Genomic DNA, 26,772 nt, shown 5'->3' on the forward strand with positions numbered 1-26,772 from the left:
CATAAACAAGTTCAAAAGGGGAAATTTCGATCACCCTCTTTGCATTCACTCTATTAGCCCAAAGTGCTTCATGAATTTTCTTGTGCCAAGTTTTATGGTTATCTCACACAAGCTTGTTTACAATGTTGATCAAATTTTCTTTGCTAGATTTGGCTTAACCATTTTCTTGCTGAAAATTGTCAGATGAGTGCCTAAATGTTATGCCATATTTGAAACTAATTTTAGTAATTTCAGTGGAGGAAAAATAAGTTTCATTATCCATAACTATTTTTGTGGGCACCCCAAATCTTACCATGATGTTCTCTTTGATAAAATTGCACGCTACCTCAAAAGTATTTATTTTCATTACCTTGGCTTCCACCTACTTTGTGAAGTAATCTATAGTGGTGGTTATATAGGTATGACCACCACTAGATGCAGGGTTTATAGGACCTAGGAAATCAGACCCCACTATTGAAATGGATCATCAATTACTACTGGTATGAGAGGCAATGCTGCCAATTGATGTCTTCCTATGAACATCTTTCACTTCTCACATTTGGATACCCAATGGTAGGCATCTTTGAACATTCCAAGCCAATACTAATATTGCCTAAGTATCTTGAAAGTAGTGATTGAAGTAGAGAAGTGTCCACCATAGGCTTCATCATGGAATGTTTTCAAAAACCTCTCTTGTTGTTTCTTATCTACACATCTAAGGAAGGTTCCACCTATGGAATTTTTGTATAATCTATCCTCCCAGATAATCTAACTTTTATATAATCTATCCTCTAAGAGACAATGCTACGAATTGAGGTCTTCCTGTGAACATCTTTCACTTCTCACATTTGGATACCCAATGGTAGGCATCTTTGAACGTTCCAAGCCAATGGTAATATTGCCTAAGTATCTTGAAAGTAGTGATTGAAGAAGAGAAGTGTCCACCATAGGCTTCATCATGGAATGTTTTCAACAACCTCTCTTGTTGTTTCTTATCTACACATCTAAGGAAGGTTTCACCTATGGAATTTTTGTATAATCTATCCTCCCAGATAATATATTTAGCTGACTTAAACTTTAGATCTCTCCTTTGTTTTATTGTTATCCCTTCAAGATATTCTCCATAAATTTAGACATTTTCAAACCATGGATCCTACAAACTCACTGTCAAGATTGACTGATTTACTTTAGGTTTTTAATTCACTTAGTTTCCACCATAGCTCTACACAATGCATTCCCCCTTACCAACTTTGTGGGCTTCATGTATATGTTGTATTCATGAGTTTTCTCCATCCATGTCCCTCTATTGTTACATCCTACATATTGCTAGTTCATTATGCTTTTCACTACTATATCAGGAAAATACACTACTAAATGAGAATGTGGGACATAGAATTTAAAATTCTTGAGGGCCTTGACCAAAGTGAAGGCATACTTTTCCACTTGGGAATACCTCAATTTTTGATCTTTTAGGGGTATACTCATGAATGTAATATGAGCTTGGACCCCTTCACTATTTTCCTACATAAGGATTGGTGACAAGGTATGCTTAGAAGTGTAGTAGTAGATCATGAAGTCCTTCTTATAGTCTAGGTGGTACAAAATAGGAGCGTAAGCTTTAGCTTATTTAGTAGCTTTAAATTCTTGTTTACTAAAATCGATGCTCCATTTAAAATTTGAACTTCCCTTCATTATATACATGATACATTTGGTGATCTTGGAAAATTCTAGAATAAATTTCCTAAGAAATTTTATTTGACCAATGAAAGATATTATCCCAATCTTATCAAATGGCATTCTCATTCTTTTTTATGCATTCTAGATCAAACCTTATACCTTCTTGGGACAATATGTGACCTAGTAGCTTCGCTTTGGTCATGCAAAAAACTAATTTTTTAGGATTTAAGGAAATCCTATGCTCTTGGCATCACTACAATACTTTCCTCAAATCTCCTATATGATCCTTCATCTTCTTTGAAAACACTATCAAGTCATCTAAATATATAACAATAATCTTATTTTTTGTCATGCCCTAAATTTTAACAGTCAAAAACTCAACCCAAATTTTTTTTTTTGAAAGGTGAACTTAAAGATAGTATGTATAGACCTCCATTAAGCTATGAATATTTTGTCAAATTACAGCTGGTTGGAATAATTATCTTGTACCCCTTGAGGATATTAGATAGTTACTTAATATGTTGTTATTATGGATTGATAGGGGAGAATTTTGTTCAATCCAAATACTATATTTTATGTTTCCAAGGGAAACTAATTATTACCTAACATTCATTGAAACCCTAAGATGTAGATGATGATGTGTCTTTTCAAATTTCATATGCTATCCTAAAAAATTTGACCTTTCAAATATAAATGTGAAGATGTTTTGTTTTGCATGTTGTTATATCATAAATGTATTCATAATCATAACCCATTATGTTCTATTATCCAATTTCATTTTAGTTTATTATTGTAAGGGTATAACTATTTTAATAAATTTTCTTTCATTTTATCCTTTATTAACTTCAACTTTGATACCTTATGACCCGAGGCTACTAGAATTTCAAAACTCCTACAATGTATTATCATGTACTCTAACTCCCATTCTATTAGTATAGGAAACACATCATTACAGTATTAATGATGTCAATTAATGGATATCACTTATTGTGTCCTTTTAATTTACATCATTAGATACATGTACATAACATTGACATGATATAGATGATTTAAAGAATATTTATTCCAAACATAATTGTTATACATACTACTCTTTATTTATTGTATCTTATTATTAATTTATTTTTATTATTATTATAAATTATATTATTCACTAATTATGTATAATTAAATATCAAATAAAATGTTCATAAATTCCTAAATTTTTCACCACTAACACCAATCCTAACTTCCTCCACTAACACTTGCCTTTGTTTACTATAATTATTCCCAAGGCAACATTACAAAAGCAAATCCCATAAAATAATTTGCACCATCCCACTCACTACTAACCCTTTTCCCCATATAATAATATAATAAAAAAACATTAATGCTTATCATACATACCTCTAACTAACTGCACACCAACCCATGCAAATTTCCTAAGACCTAACCCAATGCCCTTTTCCCAACCTAAGACTTTACCTCCCCCACAACTTCCTTTATACTATTCAAAAGCTACATCCCCCTTCTAAACATGTGGTCCCCACCTAGGTTCACATGAGTCATGAGGGGAAGTCAAATTCTTGGGGTGACCCATCAAGGGCACTTAACCCCAAACTTCACTTGCTTCTTCCTAGGTGTGAGTAGTTTAACACAATTTCCCATTTCCAAAAAGGTAGGCACCTAGGGATAGTTTTCTAACACATTTCAAGACTTAGGAGGTCAAAATCATAACTTTATCTAAGTCCAAGGTGGGGGAAAGAGCATGGCCGCCTAGTGGGGACCATAGCCCCCTTCTCCCATATTTGAATATGTTGATCTTGTTGCAAAAAGGTAATGCCTAGATTCAATGTTTTAATTTTTTTTACAAATATACTTGTATTTTGGGTTTGGTTCAAGTGTTAAATCTTATATTTCTTTTCTTTGTTTCCATGCTATATGCAGAGGTACTTTATCCATAGGGGTCAGTCTTTCTAGGTGGGGTGTTTTTGTATTCTAATGTGAGTGGACATATTTTTTCCTTTAAATAATGATTTATTTTAATTTGCTTCTTACCTCCTAGATGGAGTGATTATTTTAATGTTATCTTATAAGAGAAATTCTAGGCATATTCTTCCCAATTATTATATTGCTCTGTAATAGGCATGGTTTAATTTTCACATTCTCATAGACTTTCCAGAGAATGAAAAGTGTAGCTACATGAAGGTAAAATTTGGTCTCAAGATTTTTATTCTTCATATTTCTTTTAGGAGACCAAAAACATGAAGTGCCAATTATTTGACTCAACTTTCCTACCAATTTTAATTTGCAAGTTGATATTACTTTGGCATTTATCTCATCTAAGGAGCTATTAGAAGTTGGAATTAAAATGAATTAATGATCATGCATATACAATGAGCTATCGAACATAATAAATTTTCTTCCATTTTATTGAATGCATAACATATAAACTTACAATGAAATTATCTATGTTTTGATCAACTTAACTATATCAAAAGAATATAACCCCTATGAAATATTTCTTCCAATTGATTTATAAGGAGAAGTGTATCATTCACATGATTCTCCATTTTACATCAATTTACATAATGTGAAAACTCACAATGAATATAAACTATATACAATTTCTCAATCTTCCCTTACACAATTTCAATAAGATACAATAATAAGAATATCTCTCTTTACATAACAATGAAATGATCATGGAGACCTAAAATCCTAACACATTTATGATGACATGGAAGATCTGTGTCTCCACACTCACTTTGTTTCCAACATTGCCAAGAATAAATCCTAATCTCTTCATAGGCATCATCTTTTCAAAGACCTACAACACAACACAAAACTTGGAACCATGGAGGATCACCTCCCATTCTAGGTTTCCATGAAGCCACCCACCGAGTAGAGGAACAAGATCCAAATGGGATACACACATACAACACTTGCAAATGCATGAAACACACCTCCTAACACTAAACAATCCATCCCATGGCTTGCACATTGATTCACCATTGGAATCATAAGAACATTGGTTGAAGGTGGGCTCTTCAAAGAGGAGATTTACCATGTCAAAACAACTCACACACATTGAATTTCACCATGCCTTTACAAGGCTTTCATCATACATGCTTCTCTCCACAATTTCTACTTATCACCACCAAATTCATATTTCTAATTATCGCCCCCAAATCACAATATTAAGACAATGGCTTCAATGGAACTCATACTCCATGACTTCTCCCCTTCTCCCAAGACTTCTCTGTTAGAATCTAATAAGATTAATAACCCAAAAAACTAGTGCAAAGAATAAATATCTAAACTATGAATGCAGATGATTCAAAATCAAAATAGCATCATAGAGTTAGTCTCCAAGAGAGTAATGCAAATGATGGAAGCAAAATAGCATTAAGAGGATGCAAAAAATAAGAGATGCAAATACAAGCCAGGTAGCATGCTTATATAGGCTAGGAAGAGGGAGGAGGTGGCAACACCAACCAATGAGGAGCAACCATCTATCGAACTAAAGATAGCAAAGTATCTTCCCAAGATAGCTAATGGATGCTCACATGTAGGAAGGTGACACCTCACAACCATTCACCTAATAAGACATGCTTTATTAACCTAAGTGAGATTATTAAAAGTGTAGTAAAAACCTAGAAAAATAGGAAAAATAAAAAACTACACTAACACCCCCCCATAAGTGAAGCTTGGGAGGAAGCTAACCTAGCAAAGCTATGAAAGAAAGAAAATGGGTCCCGGCAACAAGGCCTGATTAGGTACCCAATACAAGAAAAAGAACTAGATGAAGGAAACTAAGCCTCCAATCTAGGAAATGTCCCAAAGAAAGCAACAAGAAAGAGCATGAAGCATCTCTGAAGCATGAAGCTGCAAACACTGTCAGAAGAAACTGTTGGAACCCCCACTGAAATAGTGCATGACTAGGTAGAGAAGACAAAGTCTAAAGAGCTAATCAATTGAAGAGGTGACCTCCAAAAGTAGGAATGAATGAGTGTCTATATAGTAGATGAACCATCTCACCAAAATGCATAGGTGCCTAGCCACTACATCCGCCTAGTACATAGGAACAAAAATTGAATGCTTAGATCACTCAACTGAACCAAGGAAGCAAAAGAGCCAACAAGTGAACCCCCCCCCCCCCCATAAAGCTAAATAGGGAGAGGGGTGATAGGAACACTGAAATGCAATGCCAAAAATATCTACAAGAAGAAGAATCAGGAACACCAACAGTGCAATAGAAGTACAAGCACAAGATAAAGGGCGGTGTCACCGACACACTGCATGGGCTAATGTCATGGAAGAAAAATTCACTTGACAAAGGTGGATGAGCACAAAATGGCAAAACATCATGACCCCCCATGGCACTTTATAACTGAGTGCGAGTACAAACAAATACAAGGTGTACAAGATCCCAGATATGCAAAAGTAGGCACTTTATCTTAGTGCATTTATAGAAAAAGGAATGCAATAGAATAGAAGCATACAATACTCAGAAATCAGAAAGAAGAGTGAGCCAAAAGAACAGAAGAAGAGATTCCAAGACCTGTAGAATCCAAGTAATCTGCCAGAGTGCGAAAGTGCAAAACTCGAAGGAGAAAGAACCTGGAGTAGAATCTGGATAAAAGACCTTTGCAACTGAATAACTCATAGAACCAACTTTCCAATGATATAAAGTGAGCCCAAAAAAGATTCCAGATGAGCGAGATATGGCTCCCGAAAGGCAAAATAGAACATCTAGCTTTGACTGCCAAAATAGGCAACCAGACTGCAGCAAAAATAAAAAACACCTGTACCATCATCTCCGTCTCGGAACTAGCTTTTTGATTCATTTTTTAGATTGAAAAAATATGTCTGTATGCTCAAGTTACGGCAAAAAAACCAACAGGGCCTCCTCATGAAGAGCATATGCTTAAAGTGAAAATTGGGCACAATAATCAAGGAAACAAATAGCACCACTATGATCTACTCGAAAACTCATGCACTTTCAAAAAAAGAATCACCTCGATACGAGGTCGTATGAGAAAGTTATGATCCTCCGAAGTTTCCAAAACAAGAATTGTGCACAGTCACGACTGAGAATCTACAATTTCTGAAGAATTCATGCATGAAAATAAAAAAAACAACTCCACTAATGGATAGAGCACAAAAAAAAAAACCAAGTTCATAACAAGAATCATCAAAATTGGAGTCCGTATGAGCAAGAATGAGACATTTGAAAACTGTGTTCAAATCTGTGACTGCCAACGGAGAGAGGTATGGTTGTAGCTTTGCATGCTCAATTTTACAAAATATACAACTTGCATGCAAAATATAAAGATACCCAGATGGTTTTTCGGGGCTGCGAACAAAACCCAGAAAGCATTTTTCTTGCTGATGTACAGAAGATGTTGCTGTAGTGTAAATCAAATGCCTTTAACAATGAAAAATGGCTCCAAAAATCAAAAAATGACCCCAGCAACTAGAATATGACATGCAAATGCTGGATCAGCTTCCTAAGTCCATCAATGGCATGCTGGAACCTGTAAAATTGATTGAAAACTCCAAATATGCAAGTTGGTTGTCAGATTTAAGATTGAAACCCTAGAGAAAAACCATTTTTGTCAAAAATTTTCTGATTCTCAGGATCATCCAAAGATGCAAGAGAAGAGCATACTTCATTTTTCAAAAAACTACAATAAAGTTTATTTGCCCACCCTGAATCTCTCAAATAAGGAAACTAAAATCTACTCTTGCACATAGAAAAGCTCTAATACCATGTTAGAATCTGATAAGATTAATAACCTAGAAAACTAGTACAAAGAATAAATATCTAAACTATGAATGCAAATGGTTCAAAATCAAAATAGCATCATAGAGTTAGTCTTCAAGAGAGTAATGCAAATACTGGAAGCAAAATAGCATTAAGAGGATGCAAAAAATAAGAGATGCAAATACAAGCTAGGTAGCATGCTTATATAGGCTAGTAAGAGGGAGGAGGTGGCAACACCAACCAATGAGGAGCAACCATCTATCGGACTAAAGATAGAAAAGTATCTTCCCAAGATAGCTAATGGATGCTCACATGTAGGAAGGTGACACCTCACAACCATTCACCTAATAAGACATGCTTTATTAACCTAAGCGAGATTATTAAAAGTGTAGTAAAAACCTAGCAAAATAGGAAAAATAAAAAACTACACTAACATTCTCTTCCCTCCCAAGGGTGAGTGAAGCCTTCACACCCATGATCACATTCAACATTCAAATCAAAACAAAAAAATTAGGAAAGAAAGCCAAGAAATTTACATGAACACAATACACAGTCATACTGTCACAACACAATATGAAAACCTACAATACAAGATTCACAATACATTGCATGATCCCATGACAAGTACTCCATGCTTGCAGGTTAATTATACAATACTAAAAGAAAGAAAATGAACATGGTTTGAAACTCCAACTTTGGTCCAAGCTAAGGTAATGATATTTGTTGTAGAGCTCCCTTAGTCCTCCTTCAAACCCTAACTATCTCTAATCTTAGAGAGTGGGTGAATAACCCACTAGTTTTTCCAAGGCCCTCTAATAAGGCCTTCTCACTAACTATTTTAGCAAAGACACTAAGCCACTTCTTCTTACAAACTTGTCTCCCTCTAACCTTGTTATATTTGACTTAGGAGAAACATGGGAGAAAACACATGTGACAACTCCAATTTCGAATTGATGGAAGAATATGTGGGTGAAGGGGCCCACTAGGCTATCTAGGTACTAACATGGTCAAAATTAGGTCCCTAACATGATACACTATCATACGGGTAACTTATTTTCACATAAAAGACACTTTTTGGGACTACCTAATGACCCCTCAAAACCCTAGCCAAGTCCAAATTCGAATTTCCTTTGATTGTGACCCATCCTACCCCCTATCAAGTGGGTTTACTTACTCATTACTAAGATAATTATTTTTAGGGTAAATTATCACCATGACCAAAACCCTAAATGACATGTCAATTACACAAAAAGTCCACAAGTGTCAAGTGACACATAAAAGTACATTCCACATAACCAAGACATGTCACTAATGCATCTTTATGATTAACAGTTCTACATAAAAGAACACTTACATTTACAAAGAAAAGTACTTTCATAATGAGGCTTTTGAATCTTCCAAAGATTTTCCTTGGTTAAATTGTGTTCACATAGGTATGGAACTTGTTTGCCCCAAGAATTTCTATGGTTCCACTTCCTGCATATTAAACTCAAGCATTAGTATTCCAAGGAGGTCATATAAAATATATATCATACATTCATATAATTAAAATGTTATGTAATCCATATTGACATAATTCAATTAAATTAAATTTCCTAATCATTCCAAATAAATCCTTCAAAATGTTAAAATATCAAAATCTATATGTCATGAATCATCATAATCAAATTGATATTTATTTTCATATCACGTCAAATCATAAATCATCATTATCAAATTAACATTTATCTACATATCACATTAAGTCACAAATCATTGAAATCAAATTAACATTTTGAATCACATCATAATCTAATTATATTCTACCATGTGTAAAATTGCATCCATATTTGTTTGATCATTCCATACACAATATTAGGTTCTTAGTTCATATTATAAATATATAACACTACAATAATGTCAAAATCAATAGATAAAACAAGTCACTATCCATCTAAGTCTCAAATAACTATCAAAATATTAAAGTCTCAAATATCAAAATGCAAGTAAAATGTCCATGCTATGACAGTTTGGGGTTGGGCCTCACATCCTTCCCCCCCAAGGCATGAACCTCCTCTTCGGGTTAAGAAAAATTGGTGTCGATACTAATATTTCACCTATGCTACATCCTCCCATGAAGCCATGACCTTATCATAACAATCCCACTAGATGATGACCTAGTCCAACTCTTCGCTTGGAAGTCTAAGGGTCTGTCAGAACAAAATATGACTGAGTTCCCATGTTAGCTATCTGTCTGCCCCCATCTGCCTCCCCAATATCTATATCTTGGTGCTCATTCTAATGACCATCACTCACTACAAAGACCTTGTGGGCCTTGCCTAGGTCTCCTACTATGGGTTTTGAAGTGGCCCTATACCGGCTACCTCCTGTTGAAACTTTTGGGCACTCTCTCACTAGGTGACCCATATTAAAAAAAGTGTAACATGGCCGTTGAGTATGAATCTAATATTTCTATGATCTTACCTACTATTGACCCCTCATCTTAATAGTTCCACTATAACTACCTCTAGATGATTGTTGAGTCCAAGCTGGTTGTTCATAAAGAGTCACTGTCCACTCTTTTGATGTCAGGTTACTGTCCCGTTGGAACCCCGGCTGTGTCTGTGGGACCTTAGAGGACCCTATTATTTGGTTGTGGTTTCTCTTCCAAGTAGGCCTCTAATGTCCTAACTAGTGAGAAGGATATCAATTATGAGACTAATCATAAAACTCTTGTTTATTACAAACATCTTCAGCAACCAAAGCTACCTCAACTGCCTCTCTAAAGGTGTTAGGAAAGGCCAAGTGTAGTAAGTTCTAAAGAGACAAGTTAAGACCCTTGGTAAACCAATAGATCAGTAGCTTCTCATCCTTCATGTACTCAACATAAGGGAGGAGCTCTAGAAATCTACTCTCATACTATGCTATAGTAAGGCCCCTCTATTAGATGTCATGGAACTCCTTAATCTAATTCTTTCTAAAAAGATTTGAAAGATACTTGTCTTTGAATCTAGCCACAAATGCCTCCCAGGTAAGGGTGTCTACTCTTACTCTACCTATGGTCTCCTCCTATTTCCACCAATTGGAAGCATTATCTCATAATAAGTGGATAGGAAGTTGTGCCTTCAGGTTGCTCCCATATGGCCATAAACTAAATCACCTCTCTAAGCTCTATAACCATGTCGCTGCCTATGTATCATTTGTGGTTCTAGTAAAAAGAGGTGGTTTGAGTTGGATAGATTCCATAATCTTATTCCCTATATCTTTGGGTGTTCTCACTACTGTTGGTGCCTCTATGACTGGTGGTGGATCAATCTGATGAACTGAGGCCTCTTCCTGGTCACCTTGTCCCTCTACATCTCTAGGTGGGGGGCTCCTACTTCTTTCCTTATTATTTTGTCTATGCTCCCCTATTCCTTTTTTTTTGGGCTATGGGATTATGGGTGGCATTCTCTCCTAAACTACTCCAACAAGGTTTAGAATGGCTGTGAAGAGTTGGTTAAGATTTTGAGGTTGCTCAAGTGAAGGCTTTCCAATTCCATGTCTTGCCCCTCAATATGCCACTAATGCACCTCTAGGGCCCCTAACCCTTCAACAACCATTACGTGTAATGGCAGGCATCCTACACACAATTTTTAGTTTTAATGAGTTAATCATAATGGGTTAGGCTCTAGTCTTATAACCAAATAGGCTCTGATACCATAGTGTCATGCCCTAAATTTTAACAAGGCAAAACTCAACCCAAAATATATTTTTTTGAAAGGTGAACTTGAAGATAGTATGTGTAGACCTAAATTAAGCTATGAATGTTTTGTTGAACTATAGGTGCTTGGAATAATCATCTCGTACCCCTTGAATATATTGGATGTTTACTTAATAGGTCATTATTATTGATTGATAAGGGAGAGTTTTGATCAATCCAAATATTGTATATCATGTTTCCAAGGGAACCAATTAGTACCTAACATTTATTGAAACCCTAAGAGGTAGATGATGATGTGTCATTTCAAATTTCATATCCTATCCTTAAAATTAAGACCTTTCAAATATAAATATGAAGATGTTTTGTTTTTCAAGTCATTATATCATATATGTATTCATAATCATAACCCATTATATTCTATTGTATAATTTCATTTTAGTTTATTATTACAAGGGTATAACTATTTTAATAAATTTTCTTTCATGTTATCCTTTGTTAACTTCAACTTTGATACCTTATGACCCAACACTACTAGAATTTCAAAACTCCTACAATGTATTATCATGTACTCTAACTCCCATTCTATTAGTATAGGAAACACATCATGATGATATTAATGATGTCAATTCATGGATACCAATTATTGTGTCCTTTTTAATTTACATCATTACATACATGTACGTAACATTAATATGATATAGATGATTTATTAGAATATTTATTCCAAACATAATTGTTATACATAGTACTATTTATTTATTTTATCTTATTATTTATTATTATTATTATTCTAAATTATCTTATTCACTAATTATGTATAATTAACTATTAGATAAAACCTTCATAAATTCCTAAATCTTCCACCACTAACACTAATCCTAACTTCCTCCAGTAACACATGCCTTTGTTTTCTATAATAATTCCCAAGGCAACATTGCAAATAAAATCCCATAAAATAATTTGAACCATCCCACTAACTACTAACCTTTTTCCCCATATAATAATATAATTAAAAAAGAAGTAATGCTTATCATACATACCCTTAACTAACTACACACCCACCCATGCAAATTTCCTAAGACCTAACCCACTACCATTTTCCCAACCTCAGACTTTACCTCCCCCACAACTTCCTTTATACTATCCAAAATCTACATCCCCCTTCCAAACATGTGGTCCCCACCTAGGCTCACGTGAGTCATGAGGGGAAGTCAAATTCCTAGGGTGGCCCATCATGGGCACTTAACCGCAAACTTCACTTCCTTCTTCCTAGGCATGAGTTGGTGGGTGTGAAGTGTAAGTTTAACACCATTTCCCATATCCAAAAAGGTAGGTGCCTAGGGATAGTAACTTAGGAGGTCAAAATCATAACTTTATCTAAGTCCAAGCTGGGGGCAATAGCATGGTCACCTAGTGGGGACCACAACCCCCTTCTCCCATATTTGAATATGGTGATCTTGCTACAAAAGGTAATGCCTAGATTCAATATTTTAATTGTGTTTATAAATATGCTTGTATTTTGGGTTTGGTTCAAGTGTTAAATCTTATATTTCTTTTATTTGGTTCCATGTTATATGTAGAGGTACTTTATCGTTAGGGTTCAACCTTTCTAGGTAGGGTGTTTTTGTATTCTAATGTGAGTGGACATATTTTGTCCTTTAAATAATTATTTATTTTAATTTTCTTCTTACCTCCTTGATGGAGTTATTATTTTAATTTTATCTTATAAGGGAGATTCTAGGTATATATTCTTCCCAATTATTATATTGCTCTTTAATAGGCATGGATTAATTTTCACATTCTCATACATTTTCCAAAGAATAAAAAGTGTAGCTATAGGAAGGTAAAATTTGGTGTTGAGATTTGTATTTTTCATATTTCTTTTAGGAGACCACAAACATGAAGTGCCAATGATTTGACTCAACTTTCCTACCAATTTTAATTTGCAATTTGATATTACTTTAGCATTTATCTAGTCCAAGAAGCTATTAGAACTTGGAATACAAATGAATTAATGATCATGCATATACAATGAGCTACCAAACATGATAAATTTTCTTCCATTTTATTGAATGCATAACATATAAACTTACAATGCAATTATCTATGTTTAATTGATTTATAAGGAGAAGTGTCTCATTCACATGATTCTCCATTTTACATTAATTTACATAATCTGAAAACTCACAATGAATATAAACTATATGCGATTTCTCAATCTTCCCTTACAAAATTTCAACAAGATACAATAATAATAATATCCCTCTTTACATCACAATGAAATTATCATGGAGACTTAACATCCTAACACATTCACAATGACATGGAAGATTTGTATCTCCACACTCACTTGGTTTCCAACACTTCCATGAATAAACCCTAATCTCTTCATAGGCATCATATTTTCAAATACCTACAACACAACACAAAACTTGGAACCATGGATGCTCACCTCTCATCCTAGGCTTCCATGAAGATACCCACCAAGCAGGGGAACAAGATCCAAATGGGATACACACATACAACACTTGCAAATGCAAGAAACACACCTCCTAACACTAAACAATCCCTCCCATGGCTTGCACATTGATTTACGATTGGAATCATAAGAACATTGGGTGAAGGTGGGCTCTTCAAAGAGGAGATTTTCCATGTCAAATAAACTCACACACATTTAATTTCACCATGCCTCTAAAAGTCTTTCATCATACATGCTTCTCTTCACAATTTCTACTTATCACCCCCAAATTCATATTTCCACTTATCACCCCCAAATCACAATATCAAGACAATGGATTCAATTTAAACCATACTCCATGAAATCTTTCCCCCTTCTCTCTAAAAGAATAGGCTCTCTACTACATTGTTGAGCCCAACTAACCCCTTCTCCCAAGACTACTCTTCATTATAGTACTTTCCTCAAATATCCTATATGATCCTTCATCTTCTTAGAAAACATTGTCAAGTCATCTAAATATATGACAATAATCTTATTTTTCATATTTACAAAAGAGAGTTCCATACCTCATTGGAAAGTGGCACAAACATTGATGAGGTTGAAAGGCATTTTCTAATATGTGAAGGTTCCCCATGGGGTGGTGAAATTGGTTTTATGATGATCGTAACTTTCCACTTGAAACTAACTATAGCCTAAGAAGTCATCAAGCATAGACATCATTTTTGTACTTGTCACTATCTATAATAGGTGATCCATATTAGGAAGTGCATAATTATCTTTTAGTGATGCCTAATTTAGGTTCTAGAAATCTATTTATATCCTTGTCTCTCCATTTTTCTTCCTAACTAGCACTATGTTATCTATCTAGGTGGAATGATGGATTGGGTATATAATTCTTTCCTTAAGCATTTTATCCACTTCTCTGATTTTATTGAAAAGGAGAAGCATCTAGCTTTAAAGGAATTTCATGCTTAAATTTTCCATTCATGAAACTTTTTGAATCTTCATAACTCCATACAAATAGATCTTGGTAATTGATAAAAAAAATTATTAGCTTCTTCCCTTTCTTCTTGTGTCCAACATATTTTGACATTATTCATTTTAGGGCTTTATTCACATCTAATGTAAACATCCAATGTTCACTCCTTTTTATTCACTAGTGGTAGGTCCTTTCTCCACTATCTTCTTCTTGATATAAGTATCATGGAATTGAATAATTTTTCCAGTGATAAAAATTAGGGGGGAATAGTATTACCTTGTAATTGGATGATGCTATATTTTTCTTTCTTCCATTTTCTATGGTGATCGTTTTGAACACCATTTGAATCATTTTTATTAAAAATCTTAGCATTCTTTAGAAATAGGTATAGGCTCTTATCATCTTCAAATACTTGCTAGTCTTTTGGATTATCAAGTACAAATGGTCTATATATGACTTCCACATGATACCTTTTATCTTTAAATTCTTGGTGGGGAAACAATAGGGATGCAGATATTGCTAATGAGTCTACCTTTTAAGTCAACTCTCTTGGCACAAACTCTACTCAGAAGGCATCCAATCCTTCAATCTTGTCCCATATCTTTTTGCTGTATTTTTTCAATTTATGATCTTCTACAAAAGCTTGACCTTTTACCTGACAAACAATTAATTCAGCATCCCCTCAAGCTTTCAATATTTTCACCCCCTTTTCTTTCATTACAATCATTTTGAGGAGAAGGGCCTCATACTCATTTGTATTATTCATATTCCCAAATTCTAACTTGAAAGTCATAGGCTCTGGCTCACCATCTAGAGGTATCAATAAAATTCCCATTCCTAAGCCAAAGGAAGAGCAACTTCCATCAATTTCCAATATCTAGATCTATGATGTTTCTTCCTTACTAGAGTTTTGAATTTCCACTTCCTCACCTTCATGTAAATCAATATTATCGTTATTGAAAAACATATACTTTCTGAATTCCAATTCTTGATATAGAATATGAGCTTTGGGATCATTTAATTTTAGAATAGTCAATTTGGCCTTCTCTTCATGTTCTAGCTTAACTTTCTTGCTACCCATCAAAATTATGGCCTGAGACCAATCTAATTTTATTTCTCTGTCTAAATCTCTACAAAAAGTTCTACTTAGCAATAACCATTAACTAGCAAGAATATTAACAACCAAGATAGTCAACAACAGTTTCTTCTCTGGATGAATAGTCAAGGCTACCTGAGCATCTTTGATTTTTCCAAGCAATGGGACTTGCTTGGTATCCATATAGTAGCATCTACCATGAATCTTGGTGAGAGTGAGACCTAAGGTTTTAGCTATAGGGTAGGGCATAACATTGTTAGAAGTTTCTAAGTTTATAATATAGTCGTTCAACTTGTAGCCATTTATATAAAGGCATATATAGAAAGGCTCAGGATTTTGGCCAAGAAAGGTAGCTAGAATAGTAGGTTCTTCTTTTTCAAAAAGATTGGATGTCAAGTATTCATCATCTAAGGTTGAGGCAAAATTATGATTTATATTTATATTATTTCCTTTATAGTGGTCTATGAATCTCTTTAATTTAGTGGGATTAGATTTCAAATAGTCTATGGGAGAAATTTGAATTTTGGACTCTTTGTAGAATTTAACAAAATTGAAGGGACCTTGTTCTTTACCCAATTGAAGAATATTCACTCCTTGACTGGCATCTTTAGTACCTAAAGTAGATGGGTCATGGGTTCCTAAAGGAGAATAAGGAATTGTGGTTTTGCCTTTTTTATTTCTAGTGAGCATGGTATATACAGTACCATCTATAGTAGGATAACATTCTCTATGTCTTTCTGAGTTAGACTCTACTCTAAAAATAAATTTATAGAGTTTCCATTCAAGCATGAATCTATTTCAACCTCTGGCATTGAGGTACTGAATTCATTATTCATCAACAACTGCATCATGTGAACTACATCTAGGCAACTTTCTCCATCATGGTTTGTTGTCAAGTGAAATACACACATGTTTCCCTTTTTAGGGGATGCTTCTATGGCCAACCTTTGTTGAAAGCTAGTCAATTGTAGGGTTCTACCTTTATTATTTCTTCCATCATTATTCCTTCTAGTTTGGTCTTGGAAATTTTGTTGACAAGGGTTATTGAATTTAGGAAGTTGTCTCTTCATGACAATAAGCTCATTTGACAATTTTTGAATAATTTCCTTTGAAGAGGTAGTACCATCAATACTAGCCTTAGTTTGTATCTTGCATTTCCATCTTTTCATTGAGATCATATCATCTTCTAATTCCATAGACATTCTCTACATCACTTCCAAATTAGTAGGATGAACCCTTCTTAACTCAAAGTTGATATCAAGTGGCATAGAACTTATGAAGAAGATTTTTAAGTTTCTTGTAGTAGACCTATCTGATACAAGAATCATGTTAGTGATTTTGTTAGAATTAGTAAAAAAATCTCTCATGCTTATAAAGGGTTGTTTCTTGATGGATGTTAGTTGTGCCACCAATGCATGTTCATCTTCATCCATTTTGAACCTCGCTTTGAAGGTCATCCTCATTGTCATCGAGCTTGTAATTGTAGCGTCACCTAAATGATAGAACCAATCAATCACAACATCGACCAGGGTTTCAACAAACAATTTGATAGACACATCTTCATGTCCAACTCCCAAAATATGAGTTGCTGCAAAGAAAGCCTTAATATGGTCATCCATAGAAGTTTTCCCATCTCCTGAGAATTTGGGAAAATTCTTCCTAGAACCTACAGGAAGTGGATGATATGCTACAAGTTGTAAAGGACCAGTTGCAGTGACCCAAGGAGATGTCATGACTATTTGTCTAAGGTATTGTAGAAAATTTATAACAAGAGGAGTAACTACTCTAATTAGGGTCAATCCTTGACAAGTGGTAGATAATGGAGTTTATGTCTTGGGAGGCAAAGGTGGTTTTCTTATACTCTTCCAGTCACTTCTTCAATGGGGTGCTTCTAATATGACCTGAAGCCAAGTATTTTAGGCCTTTCAAATATAGGAAATTGCCCACCCTTCTCTTTGGTATTCCTAAGAAACCTTCCTTGATCTAGAGCTTCAGATTAATTCTTTTGTTGAGCTTTTTGTTCTACTCTTTAGAGTTCTCTCCTTTGGATTTCTCTTTCTTGTTCTTCAACTCTAGCTTCTTATTGTTCAAGCACTTGAATAGAATTTTTGTAGTGCATAGTATTTCTTCTATATCTCTAGATGAATGTGTTTAGGGAAGAAATGATATCTTATTGGTCATCTTGAAATATAAGATTAGGTTGGGGTATAGGAAACACATTCTCATGAGGTAACCCCATTATTCCTCATGTTAAACCTTTTTTTGGTCTAGTGACTATTCAATCTCCCCAAAAGAGCCATCAAAAATATGTTGGTAAATAGATTGTTATTTCTTATAATAAATCTCAATGCTCCCAAATGTATAAAGAATACTTGAATACAATAGTTGGGAAAATATTATTTGATAACTAATTTCCCTTTGAATTATAGGTACAGCTCCCTTGTCTATGATTTTCAAAGAATTTGTTTATTTCTAATTATACTATGGTATGTTCTTAACTAGAGAATAGAAGAAGAGGTAAACCAAGTTAGGTCTAGGTAGAACTAAATTATGCAATTGATTGGTCTTAGGATGAGATCAATTCCAAAAATTCACACATCTTATGAATCTATGTAATTCATAATGCAATTGCAAAAACTTGTAATATGAATAAAATGCAGGATGAAATGATATGAAGCTAAGATGTGAGACTATGCTTTTCACATCACCACAAAAGTATTTATTTTAACTTTAGTAATTCTCTAATTACTTGTTAGTTCGTTAAATTGAAACAAGAAACAAAACTCTATTTTTCTTCAAATTTCTAATCTAACTTAAAAGAAATACATAGACTAACCTATGCATGGAATAGTAAATCAATGGTATTAAACACTTCCTTTCTTGGCTCTGCAACAAAGAGTATTTCACACCAAAATTTTCCAACTTTTCTATTCAATTGGAAATTTTCATGTATAGGCCCCTCCTAGAATTCTAAGTCAGTTACATATTCATAAATTGCATTAACAAATCACTTGAATCACTCCAAAATCCAACGGTCATTGATTACGATTCAATATAGAAGAGAAAGAAAGAATATCTAATTAGAAACCTTCAAAATGGTTCATATTCCTCTCTAGTCTATACCAATCACCTTGGTGCCAAAACTTGTATTTCATATCTCAACGATCACGACAGGTGTAAATTCTCACCATTAATCTCTAATCAATGATCACGATTAATTATTTATGACTTCTTCTATGGGTTCCTTTGTATACATGTGTCTAGTTCTTGCTTTCCTACATTGGGTATTCTTCATGCATCTTTGAAAAAAGGGAAAGTGACAATTGTTGATCCCTTAAAATCTGATGGTTGAATGATATCTACTCTTTTCATGTTGCATCTTCACTATAGTTCAAGATTTAACATTTCTTCTAACCACAAAAAAATGATGGCTAAAAAAATTGACCATGTCATGGCTTTGCAACTGCTCGATACAAATTGACTCATCTAACTACCTATGACAATGCAAAAGCTTAAGTATTAACTATTATGGTTAGCTCTTTATCACTTTATAAAAAAACTAGATGTCACTTATTTTGATCACTTAACTCATCTAATTATTGAATTCCTTATTGTCTTTTCATAACTTCCCATGTCTCCATCCTACTGACCATAGAAAAGTAGCGACAACTGCACACTAGCCATAATCATGCTTTTACAACATCAAAATTAACTATTATTTCAAACCTGTGAAGTAGCGAAACCTTTGAATCTGACCATGTTGCCTCTTCACAACTGTTAATCAATTAACTCCTTTATCTCTTGCAATGTTTCAATGATTATTTGACTTAACCACTATTGTCTCTCACAACTTCACAACCTTCTTTGAGTTTCAATATTAACATGGTGCAAAGATGTGATTTATATACTTTCTCCACTTCACAACTTAATATGAAAGTTTAGCTGACTGCATGGGATGTTGTGATTCCTTTTATTCATCACTTCACAACATTAAAATGTCATAAAAATTCCTAACCCATGACCTTGCGATATCCATTTGAACTTAACTATTTCTTTCCTTCACAATATCATAGCTTGAAAATTTAATTCATCATTTGAACCTACGATAGTGTGAATACCTTCATTCTAACCTTATTGCCACTTTGCAACTGCCGAACACATAACTTGTTTCAACCATGTGATGTTGCGTTAATTGTTCTAATTGATTGTTACTTCATCTTGTATGTGTGCAACCATAGAATTTAACTATCATTGATACCATGCAATGATGCAAGGATAGGCTTTAACCTTAACCCTTTCTCTATTTCACAGTTTCACTATTTTGACCTCATCTATTCACATGCAACGATGCAATCTTCTTTGATCTTTAACTGTCCTTTTCATTTTTTTGTATCCTCATGACTTGAAAATTCTTTAAAAAATTATCTATTTTATCAAAATAATAAGATACTCCTTCCTTTAATCACCTTACTCATTCAATCTAACTTTTCTCCAAACATCATGAATTAAGATTTTAACTCATCTATTAACTCTATGATGATTTGATAGAATCACTTCGTCACCTCACTACACAAACCAAAGATTAACATTATCCTTGTGTGATGTTGTGACTGATTAAAATTTGATTACATTGTTCCCTTTCATGGCTTCACAATCTGAAAGCTTATGTAATGCCCTGTCAAGGGATCCAAAAGAATTAACCTAAAGTTTTAACTAAGTTTTCCAAACATTTTTTTTTTTAACAAGAAAGATAAACCATAGACATAAAACACATAGTAGCAAAAGCAATAATCATACAACCAACTATAGAATACAATAATAGGCTACATTCCTTAAGGATCCCAAGACGTTGAGTCACATTTAAATTTAATCAATTCTAAGTCTAACAACTACCACATCCACATGAAAGAATAATTAAAAAGTCTAAAGTCCATAATATACATTTGTTCCGAATACCTCTTGGCAAATGAAATCCAGAATGCTCAATCATCCACTATACATGTCACAGGGTATGAAAGGCTTAAAAGAATATAAATATATAGAAATAAAGATACATCATCCTCATCAAATCCATGATACAAAGTACAATAAAATAAATGAAATCATCCACCATACATGATACATTCATACAACTATCCATCATAAAACACAACTAAGTATGTAGTTCCTCCCAACCATCAATAGAATCATAAGACCATCATGGGCCCTAGCCATCCCCCGTGCATAACATCCCAAGTCACCAATAAGATCATCAGTAGTATAGTAATAGGGACATCACTACTAAACATACTATAACATAGTCATAAGGAAATCTAAAATACAAGAATACAACATAAGATGATCCTAAAAGAAAATAACATCACCTATCACATGCTAATCATCAATATGAGGAAATGCAACAGTAAATAACATCACCTAATCATGATAAACAAGCATCCCAAGAAGCTCTAGCCATGGTGACTACAGATAGATCTCAATGGTAAGAGTGAAAAAAACACTACCACTCGACCGCGTGGAACCTGAATGGCCCACTCCCACCACATTGAGGAGATAGTCTCAAGTCCCATACAGGATATCAAATCACATAACACAAATACTCTCTAAGTTCAGGAATCCTAAAAGTATACTAACTCAAAGTTTTCAACATAGGTTGACATCTAGACCCAGAGGCACACAAAGACATGTAGGCAACCTACTATGTAAGCGAGAAAGTGTCATTGCATGAATCACGATCGGAGTTACCCAAGTAGTCCCTTAGGACTCTCAAGTCCATAATGATCCCACTATGGCCACTAGTATGCTCTCATATTGACAAGGAATACTACAGAATGCAAGGTCACAACCAAGCATTCTCTCTACTCCCATCCTAGTCTATACTAGCACTCAAGGCATGGGCAAGAAGATACAAGACTCTTATTAGGTTAATTTTAATCCCATTTAGTGTAATGCTTTCACTTATTAAATAACTTACAATGGGTTACCCTCAGGACCACTTAGGGTCCCCGGTCCCCATTGCAAGCCACTTTCTGACACTACATATAGATAACCTACCCTAGGCTCAATAAAAGCACAAATCAATAATCATATAAAAATCACCTCAACCCTATACAAGAAAATGAAAAGCATCAAAAGATAATCCACAATATTCACATCAGTTCTCCATGAGCAACTGGAAAGCATCAAATGATAAATCACAATATCCATCAGTTCTCTATGAGCAACTAGAAAGTATCCCAAAATAATATTGATCAAAGACTCCAAAATGGTCAAGTCAAACATGTCACAACATGACATCATCAAGATCAAAGCAAACACTTCAGTCTCATCAAGGTGACTAGAAAGTAACCCAAGTATAACTGATCGAGACTCAAAAATGGTTAAGTTGGGTATCTCATAAACATACACCTCAGCTTCACACAAGGAAATTGGAAACCAATAACAATCAATAATCCACACACATCATAGAGCATGTCATCGCATTACCATGGTTGGGTTTTAAAAAGATCAAGATCAAAAAATATGATAACATCACAATCAAAAAACTCCCAAGCCTCTAGTAAACATCCTAAACTGGTCAACACTCTAGGATAAACCCTGAAACCCCAAAACATAGATAGCACATAGAAAACAAAACAATCTCACAGTTGGGTTTGACTGATAATATGTTGTTGAGTTAATGTAAGGTTTTCAATTTTCATTTCAAAGAATATTTCAAGTGTATAAGATTCTCAATTTATTCCACATAATCACCCATTCATTTATTCGACCTAAATATATAAAGTTACCCTCATGATAAAAGTCAATTTCCTAAAAGAATAATATGAGGATAAAATTTTTTTTTAAACAATATTTATTGATTTTAAATAAAATAATGATTAATTTCATTAAAATCAAAACCATTAATAATTCGATAATTCTATAACTCTGTTAACTAATTAATCTTAATTAAAATTATATATAATTAAGTTAATTAATAATTATATAATTAATCTTATTAATAAATCTACAATTTTTATTTAAACATATTCTTCATTAATTAAATTTAATCAAACTAATCTTTAATTAAATTAATCAATGATTATCAACTAATTACATATATTAATATCCTTTTCTTTCTTTTTATATATATTAATTAACAATATTATAATTAATTAAAAATTTATAATTAACTTTGTTAATATTTTATTAAATAATAATAACAAAGTATAATTCTTTAACATTTAAACTTATTAATATTTAATATATATTAAATAATATTTAATACATACTAAATATCATATAATAAATTTAATATAAATTAATATGTTAATACTTAAATTGCATAACATATATATTTCAAAACTTAATTAAATTAAATTTAAAAAAAGTGTAAACTTACACTTACCTGCTGCCTTAAGCAGAGGGTCATGCATTGACGGTTGTTGTCACAGTCACCCCTGCGACCACAATTGCAAGTACGACTATGTATAGCAATTAGCTACCATAATAGGTAAGAAGTGGGGGTGGGTAAAACCCCCTCCCCAATTATATTTTTTTATTTAAATTTATTAAAATTTAATACAATTAAGGTTTTAACATTTTTTTTAATATAAATATATTTAAATTTAAATTTTATTAAAATTTAATAAAATTAAATTAAGACATATTATTATACATTTTTTTAAAATAAAATTTCCAATATAGATCTAGTATGGAATTCCAAACCAACTAGTTAAATTCTACAATAAAATTCATTTTCGTAACAACCCATATTCCCTTTTTTTAACATTCGATTATGAAAGAGGTTATGAGATTTGTTTGATTTCTTTTATTCGACCTTATTCGAAATAAAATATAATTCTCTATAATATATTCAGTGAGGTTTTCTAATTGTTCTTTCAATCCCTAGATACAGATTGAATTAAATAGCAAAGATTTAGAATGAAAAGTGGAAGAATACAAACAACGAAATTTGAGAAACAATTTTCTACAAGCACAAAGTAAATAGAATATATTAAATTACATAATTTATTTAGTGATCAAAACACAAGACCCTACCTGCGTCTGATGCTAATACGCAACCCAGAAGATTTGTGAGAGAATTCGCTTCTATCCAAGAACTACTCTTTAAAAAAATTCTAGATTTTCCTTTCCTAAATTCACTTCCAAATTTTTTTCCAAAATTCACGTCCAAATTTGTCTCCCTTGAAAATGAACCCTCTATTGGTGCTAATGAGTTCTCTCTCCAAATTGGGGCACTAATTGTGCGCTCACCTAAGAGGACTCCTTGCTCACAAGACTCAACTTTAAATTGACTTTTATTTATCTTTCTTTTATCTTTTCCATGCACGTGAAATGAATTATGTTACTTTATTTAATTTCCACTTGAGTTTGTTTTCAATTAATTTATTATATTTAATCCCATGCACACTTTATGAAATTAAAATATCATTATTAAATTCACATGTTTAATCTTTTTAACTAATTTTTTAATATTTTAATCTCATGCACACATCATGAGAACTTAAAACTTTTAACAAATTAATATATTTTCACTTTTTAATTTATTTTTGAAACTTAACTGATAAAATATTTATTAACTTAAATAATAATATTATTTAGCATTTATTTAAAAATGAACTCTAAATATATTATTATTAAATTAAATAAATATTATCATGTTCTAGATTTAAACTTATAACTTCTATCTTCAAATTTAATTCTTTTTATTTAATTAATTTGACAATTAAATATAATTAAATATTAAAATATCATAATAATTTTCCATTAAATTAAATCATTAATCTAATCTTTTAATTTGATTTAATTAATAGAAAATTCACCAAAGACTCATAAAACAATCATACGAAAACTCAACATAGAAAAACACATACAAAATCAAACTAAAGGGTTATAATCACAAATTGACATCATCTAATGCATTTGGAGGGTACTCAACTCAGATACTTGTCTTAATTATGTAGGACAAATGGCTTAAAGGTTTAGGATTTGGACTTAAGAATTTATCTCCCCTCTCTTGCAATCGAGATAATGTGATAGGGTATGCTCATCCTAGCAATTTAGGGAAGTCGATACTTGGTACCTACAACCTGCATAAAATCCACACATGTACAAACACAATATTCTAAGCTAAACAAACAATGGCAGGAAGTGGTACACTGTGTAGATCCTAACTAGCAGGTGACTACGACTCCCTTCCTTAACCACATCAAAAATGCCATACATAAAGAAAACAAACATGCACACCATACACATGTAGTATGGGGTAAGTATCCATAAGAAAACACATATACTAATCATCATCAATAATGAAATCACTGAATAATCATCATGCACACATGAAATATAGAGTACCAAGTAATCTCATCATGTAATCAACTAAATGTAAATCAATATCTGATAATCTTAAAACAATGCCACTAATCATCAACATAAAACTAATCTAAAAGAGTTTGGCAATGATAAAAAAAATGTGAACTAGGGGCAAGCACTATAGCTTAACTCTAGATTTAAGCCTGCGAAGCTGTGAATGCAATCTTTCCATTGTTTCCCAACCTTGACCTTGAGTTAACCTTAACTAAATACGATGATGCAATAACTATTTGAATTTTCTATTGTTTTCTTTTGTACATTTGCAACTAATCACTACTTTTTTTACTAACCACATTGAAGTAGTGATAACTTCCTTCATGGATCCCTCTGTGCACACGTGTCAACACCTCACTTTCCCACTTTGGTTAAACATCACACAATCTCAGAATGTGGGAAAGAGACAATCGTTAATCTGTGCAAAATTGAACAACATCAAGAAGATGGCGGTCCTTTATTAGAATTGGCATCTACAACCAAAAAAAACATACCATGTGGCTCCTATTCTGACACATTTATTTTCTTATGACCCAGGCTCAGTCCAGTCCCACCATCTCCATGTGGTGGCTCATCACTTACTTTAATTAAAATTTAGACACTTGCAAAATGTGGGAATATGAAAAATGTTGATCCTTCTCTAATCGACACTATGAATATGCGCTATCTTACATCACTTAAAACTAAAAAAGGAAGAGGGCCCAACTAACAAGTAAGTGATTGACTTTTCAACCGAGCAATGGTGTTCACTCCTTTGTTAATTGACTCTTCTACCCTTTTATTTGGTCTTCATCTAACGATCTGGACTTAAACTCTAAACCATTTGACTTGTCAACTTTGCAATGTAGATGTGTTGATTAAATAGAAATCATTGATTGGATTTCAAAAAGAGTCATACCACCTTTGACCAAGTTCTTTCACCATTTCTAAGGATTCATCTACTTCTCCTGCATTCAATCTATTTTCTCTTGCTCCTATGATTTGTGCATTGATTTTGAGCTTCAATGTTGATGGTTTTAGTTGCCATTTTCTCTTAATCTAGTGTGATCTCTCCTTTTAGATATCTTTCTCCTTTAGATAGAAACCTTTGACTATGAAGTTATAAATTCTCAGAGAACTACTATTTCTTCCCTCTCATCTAGGAATGGATTGATACTTACCCTCCCAGCTAAATCACCTAGTAGGACCTAAATGCACTTTGACTTGATTGATTCCCACCTAGGTAAACTTAGGGAAGAGATGATAGAAGAAAACCTAAATAGAAAACTAGACCCAAACAAGACATCACATTGACTCAACCCTGATTCTAGAAGTTTGAAAACTATAAGGGACCAAAATCATGGTAACATTGTTACCATTCACTTACCATATAAATAGCCACCATCCCTTGGATCCCCAATTCTAAAATAAAATAATATCATTTCCATTCTTAAAATAACCCTTTTTTCATTTTGCAAAAGACTTCCTTCAACATAAAGGCACTCTTTTGGGAATGATTCTACCATGAACATAAAAGTGGGTTTGAATGATACTTCTTGTAGAGTTTAATTGAGCATGGCAATGGTAGCGACTTGCACTATAATTATTAGTATTATTATTTTTAAAGGTTACTATGTTCACCTTCTCAATACTTGTAGTTTACTTCTCCATTTTTTCAATACTTGTAGTTTACTTCTCCATTTCTTCATGATTGACAACATGATCTAATTGAGCCTTGTTGAGCATTTTTTTTGCATGAGGTCAACAACAAGAATCCATAGTGTAATTCCTCTCTTGAAAAGAAAAT

The sequence above is a fragment of the Cupressus sempervirens genome, chromosome 8 (genome assembly GCF_028749045.1).
Source record: "Cupressus sempervirens isolate cs-2001-9-10 chromosome 8, ASM2874904v1, whole genome shotgun sequence".
NCBI lineage: Eukaryota > Viridiplantae > Streptophyta > Pinopsida > Cupressales > Cupressaceae > Cupressus > Cupressus sempervirens.